Source organism: Vombatus ursinus, unplaced genomic scaffold, assembly GCF_900497805.2.
Source record: "Vombatus ursinus unplaced genomic scaffold, bare-nosed wombat genome assembly UNPS02014802.1, whole genome shotgun sequence".
In the NCBI taxonomy this organism is placed as follows: domain Eukaryota; kingdom Metazoa; phylum Chordata; class Mammalia; order Diprotodontia; family Vombatidae; genus Vombatus; species Vombatus ursinus.
In genome coordinates this window covers 32302194-32308641 of record NW_020954580.1, presented here as the reverse complement: position 1 = coordinate 32308641, position 6448 = coordinate 32302194, and positions in this window count along the sequence as shown.

Sequence of the window (6448 nt, the reverse complement as noted above, 5' to 3'; positions counted from 1 at the left end):
GGGCCCAATCTGCAGCATATAATAGGACTACTATGTATCCAGGCAGTCAGAGTCTGATGCAGCATCTCTACAGAAGGAGACAAGGCCAGACAATTCCCACAGACTGAAGAGTTCAGTCCTTACCACCAAACTTGGGATCAAGCAGTCACTCACACCATCCAGAAGTATAGGAACAGAGTTTAACATGAGCACGAACCCACAATCTGAAAATTCAGATTGCAGATATAAGTAAGCAGAAAGCATCAGACTTAATCAAGAAATACATTGGAGGGGCAGCAAGGTGGCCAGTGGAGTCAGGAGGACCTGAGTTCAAATCTGGTCTCAGACCAGACACTTGACACTTACTAGCTGTGTGCTCCTAGGCAAGTCACTTAACCCCAAATGCCTAAAAAAAAAAATACATTGGACTGAGAGAAGCCCAAAAAGTGAACCCCAAAGAGGAGAGCAGCTTTACAATAAGTCTAAGTAGAGACAAAGAAAAGAAGGTCCTAGTAAAAAGGACTACAAGTGTACCTAGGAGAAATTAAATAAGAGATAAAGAATGGAATGATTAGGAAGGAAAGAATGGCAAAGAGAATTAATACGTTGGAATTGATGGGATAAACTCAACCTGAGAATTGAAATCTCTAAAAATTGGGATAGGCCAAACAGAAAATGATTCTATGAGATTAAATATTAAAATCAATGTGAGATATAAATTATATTTTTTTAAAAAACTTACCTGAGAAACAAGTCAATGAGAGATATTCTGAAAAATCACTAAATTACCTTGAAATCATGAATAAAGGAACAGTGAAGAGTTCAAAACAACTAGAAGATTTGGGGAAGGATGAAAGAAGGTAGTGCTTAAACTTAGCCCTAAAGTTCCTGCCTTTGTTGTAAGGGAAATTTCCAGAACTCCTATTTTCAAAGTGGAGGATTATCTATCAACTGAAACTTTTCCGTTTTCTTTGCAGCTATCTTTTGTCGTTTTCCACCATCAGTAATCACTATATTATTACTTTTTTATAAGGTGAGCAAATGTTAGATTGGGAAACTGATGAGGGGCAGTTGGAAGCTATTGTGGTACCATTTTTACTAGGTCCAACCCTATTCCTAACTGTTCCATTGTGCCATTAAAGCAGGAAGGTCTTAATTTGCATGTGTTTCTGTGTGTGTGTGTGTGTGTGTGTGTGTGTGTGTGTGTCTCATGGATCCCTTTGTCAGTCTGGTGAAACATCTGGACACCTTCTCAAACAATGTTTTTAAATGCATAAAATAAAATACATGGGCTTACAAAAGAAACCAATAATATTGAAATATAGTTTCCAAAATATTAATAAATCAAGTTCATGGACTCCTGGATTATAGTTACGAACCTCTTCATTAGAAATCATGATACATCAAATCACTGATACAAAACAGTGAGCAGAATGGAAGAACAATATAGTGTTGATAGGATTTATGCTTAGGTGAAAGCATCACTCAGGGGAAAATAAGTGTGCATGTAGTAGAGGTAAGATAATTAAAAGCTAGTAGTTTGCAACAATCTTAGTCTGAACATCAGGGACACAAATGCAAAATAATGATGATGTTTACAAAGTACTTTAAGGTTTGCAAAATGTTTTACATAACTATCCCATTTTATCTTTACAATAAGCCAGTGGAGTAGGTGCTATTATTATCCCTTATAGATGAGAAAATTGAGATTGAGAGAGGTTTAGTTATTTGTTAAGGGTCAAAAAGCTAGTAAGTGTCTGAGACAGAATTTGAACTAATCTTCTTGACTGAAAGTCCAACACTTTATCCAGTACAAAACCTAGCTGCTTTAAAAATTAGAAATAACTAGTCAGTACAAAAAAATTATTGCTTCCCCTTCCCCTGTTACAAAAAAATTTAAGAAAACACGAGAGACTTCCAGGGGCTGAGCCAAGATGGTAAAGTAGAGGAAGTACTCAGCTGAGCTCTCCTAACATTCCCCACCAAAAAACTTTAAAGGAAATCTCAAATCTAATTCTGAAGTGGAAGAGCCAGCAAAAAGTCAGAGAAAAACATTTTTCTAGTCTGTTACTAAATTTACATGCATCAAATGGAATAGCATCCAAATACTTAGAGAAAAAGTTAAATGAATTAAAGGAGGAGACAGTTAAACTATAGTTGTAGGTGACCTCAGCTTTCCCCCTCAAAGCTGCATAAATCTACTCATTAAAAAAAATAAGAAGAAGCTAAGAAAATTACTAGAATCTTAGAAAAGTTAGACTTGATAGATCTCTCGGGGAAAATGAATGAAAATATAAAAGGGTATAGTGTTTTTTTCAGCTGTACATGACATCTACACAAAAATTAGCCATGTATGTCATAAGAACCTCACAACCAAATGTGGAAAACAGAAATGTTAAATGCACCCTTTCAGACCATAATGCAATAAAAATTATACTCAACAAAGGGCCATAGAAGCATAGATTTAAATTAAGTAGAAATAATCAAATAACTAAATAATCAAAACCTAAGTGAATGGGTCAAAGAATAAATCATGGAAATAGTAATTTCATTAAAGAGAATGACAACAATGAGACAACATACCACAATTTGTGGGATTCAGCCAAAGCAATACTTAGGGGACTATTTATATCTTTAAATGTGTACATCAATAAAAGAGAAAGAATGAATCAATGAATTGAATATGCAACTAAAAAAATTAAAAAATAAAAAAATCCCAATTAAACACCAAAATGGACATCCTGAAATTCATAGAAGATGTTAACAAAATTGTGAATAAAATGGATCATGAATGAATAAATAAAACTAAGATCTGGTTTTATGAGAAAAAAAACATAAAATAGAAAAACTACTGTTCATTTTGATAAAAAAAAGAAAGAAGACAATCAAATTGCCAGTATTAAAAATGAAAAGGTTGAATGCATCACCAATGAAGATGAAATTTAAAAAATCAAAACTGTCAGCCACATAAAAAAAAGTTCTGAATCTCAACCAATGAGAGAAATGCAAACTAAAACACCTCAAATACCGTATCATATCTATCAGATTGGCTAACATGAGGGAGAAAAAAGGAAATGAAAAATTCTGATGTGGAAAAATTGGAATATTATTGTATATGTTCATGGAGATATGAATGAGTTCAACCATTCTGGAGGGCAATTTGGAATTGTGCTCAAAAGGCTTTAAAACTGTGAGTATTCTGTGACCCATAAATTCCACTACTAGGTCTGTATCCTGAAGAAATCAAAGAAAAGAGGGAAAGGACCTATTTGTACAAAAATATTTATAGCAGTTCTTTTTTTTTTGTAGGGGCAACAAATTGGAAATTGAGAGGATACCCATCAATTTGGAAAGGGCTTAAGAAGTTGTGGATATGATTGTGATGGAAAACTTCTGTGCTATAAGAAATGAAAAGGATGCTTTCTGAAAAATCTGAGAACACTTATATGAATGGATGCAAAGTGAAGTGAACAGAACCAGGAGAATATTATATACAGTAATAGCAATATTGTAAGAAAGATCAACTGTGAAAGACTTAGTTACTATGATCAAGACAATAATCCAAGAAAATTTTAAAGGATCCATGATGAAAAATGCTATCTATCTCTAGAGAGAAATAATAAACTTTGAGGGCAGATTGAAGCATACCTTTTTTAACTTTCTTTATTTTTCTTGTTTTTGTGTTTTTTTTTCATTTGCAACATGGTTAATATGGAAATACATTTTGTATGATTTAACATGTATAAATCAATGCCATATGACTTGTCTTCTCAAGGGGTGGGAAAGAAGTGAGAGGGAAGGAGAGAATTTTGAGATAAAAATTTTTTAAAAATGAATGTCAAAAAATTTAAATGTAATTGGGAAATATTTACTGAAATAAAAAAATATATTAAAATATAAATCATGATATAAGAAGGCTTGATACATTGTTAAAGATTTTGGTTTCTAAAAAGTTTCAATATATATTTTTTGAGATATTTTTATGAGACTTAGCAAATAAGCTGCCTTCATTACTTTTCTAAAACTTGGGTTGCTTGCTGTTTTTGTCATTGGTTTGGTTTTGGTTGTCTATTCCCATAAGAAGTATTTGCCTGAAAAATGCTTTGTTGATTTTCCACCATAGGTGAAACTTGCTACTTTTAAAGGTATCCTTTGGGGCAAAAATAACTCCTGTCATCATCATTGCAACACTGTGGACTTCCATCATACTAAAACTGCTGGTTAATATAAATCAGAACTCAATGAAATGTGGTAAGGTTTTTTTTTTGTGTGTGTTTGCTTGTTTTATTTTATTTTATTTTGTTTTTTGCCTTTTCCTCAGATCAGGCTTCAGGTGAAATGGGACACAGTCAAATTTAAAGGGAAAAAAGTCATAATTTTAGACTTCAAAAACTTCCTAAATCCTTTAAGTAAACAAGTCTTTTTGCATATTCTCTGGAAGTATTTATTGCCATTCAATGTTTTCTGAAAGATGAGTATACATACTAGAAATTACTTTATTTCCCATCTGCTTTTCTCTCTTCTCTTTCCTTTCCTACCCCTCTCTATGTTCTTCTATCTTTGTTTCTACTCTGCTTTGTGTTCATTTCTCTTCGCCTCTACTCTCCATCTTTCCATCTTTTCTCCTTTCCCCCTATCCCCTCACACACTTCTCTTCTTTCACCTAAACAATGAAAAGAGAAAAAAAGATTCCTTTTCTTCATGCTTCCCTTTTTTGCCTTTTAAACTCTTCCTCAGGGGTGGAGAGTTTCTATCCAGAGATTAAGAGGTTTAGGTGATGAGTGGCCACTAAGTCCCTTTGATCACCTTCTGTCAGTACAAACAGCCATTAGTCTGTGCTACCTATAGCAGAATAATGACTTGAAGATTTACAGGGATTTAATGGAAGGAACTAGTAGTACCACAAAACCAGTGGGATCAGCTCAGGTTCAGATCTGTTGTATCTGACTCTTTCAAATTCAGAACAACTTCAGGGACTGATTTGAACTCTTTTGTAAACTTTTCCCATTATTTAACAATAGAAGTATTTTCATCACTGGTTTAGTGAAAGCTAAGGGCTTAAAGGGCAAGCCAGAAAGTTAACCTGTAGTGGTGGTCTTTACCTGGAAATTTAAAATGAGTTAAAAAAAAAGAATAAATTTAAGGAATGTACAATCACACAGTCAAATTTAAAGGGAAAAAAGTCATAATTTTAGACTTCAAAAACTTCCTAAATCCTTTAAGTAAACAAGCTAGAAGAAAAGTATTTTAAGCCCTTATTATACTCCAAATGAGCCTTCCCTAAGTCCCTTGTGGTTCTCTGCCTGTAATACCTGCATCTAATTTGGAATGAACCTAAACATAGGATATTTTCCCCAGAGAGAGATGAATTGGAGTCAAATACAAACTACCTAGTAGAGACGGGATTTCAGAAGTCGCATTTCATTGTCTCTGCTTTCTCCCAATCTCTCCTCAAAGACTACAAATTAGAGGATTTGAAATTGACTACTTACCTGCCCTACATCCATGGGAAGGGCTTTTATTATGAATGTGAAACAATTTCCATGTTTGTAGAGTGTTTGAAATGCTATCTCTGTTCTGACAGAATCCTTTTGTATGGCATTTTAGAATCTTAGAATACTCATTAATTTTGATGGATGCTCACTTTGGAATGGGGGATTCAAAGGAACTCACAAGACAAATGGATTATCTAGAACTAGGAACATATGAATGTGTGGGGAAAAACAAACATGGAATCTTCATAAGAAATCCCCATGCTGTCACAATTTTCCAAGAGTTCTAGGATTTAAATGAATAAAGGTTTAAAGAAGGACAGCAAGGTGGCACAGTGGATAGACTACCAGCCCTGGATTCAGGAGGACCTGAGTTCAAATCTGGTCTCAGACCAGACACTTAACACTTACTGTGTGAACACTGGCAAAGTCACAACCCCAATTGCCTCTCCAAAAACAAAAACAAACAAAGATTTAAAGAAAAAAACAAGAAGATTGTGTATAGGAAACACATACAAAACTGAGTACCTAAAAGCTGTTAAGAAAGGTTGTTTCCCCTCCCTCCTGCCTCAAAAAAATGAAACTAAATAAATCACATTTGTTTCTCTCTGCTAACTCTTGGACATCGTGGTTGATCTATGATCTTATCAATGTTGGCACTCTCTATAATGGTTCGGATAACAATCCACTTAATAATTCAATATAACTAATGTCTGTTAAGCACCCACAATGTCCATGCACTGTGCTAGGTATTAGGGATACAGATTTAATATGTATATGCATACATACATATACATATATACATACATTCACACATATGCACATTTATATCTTACACATATACTGTTATTTACATATGTATATATATATAGTATGTGTGTATGTATAATAATATTTAGAGTCAGGAAGATCTGAGTTCAAATGTGTCACCCTGGGAAGTCATTTATTTACTGTATGCCTTAGTTTCCACACACATA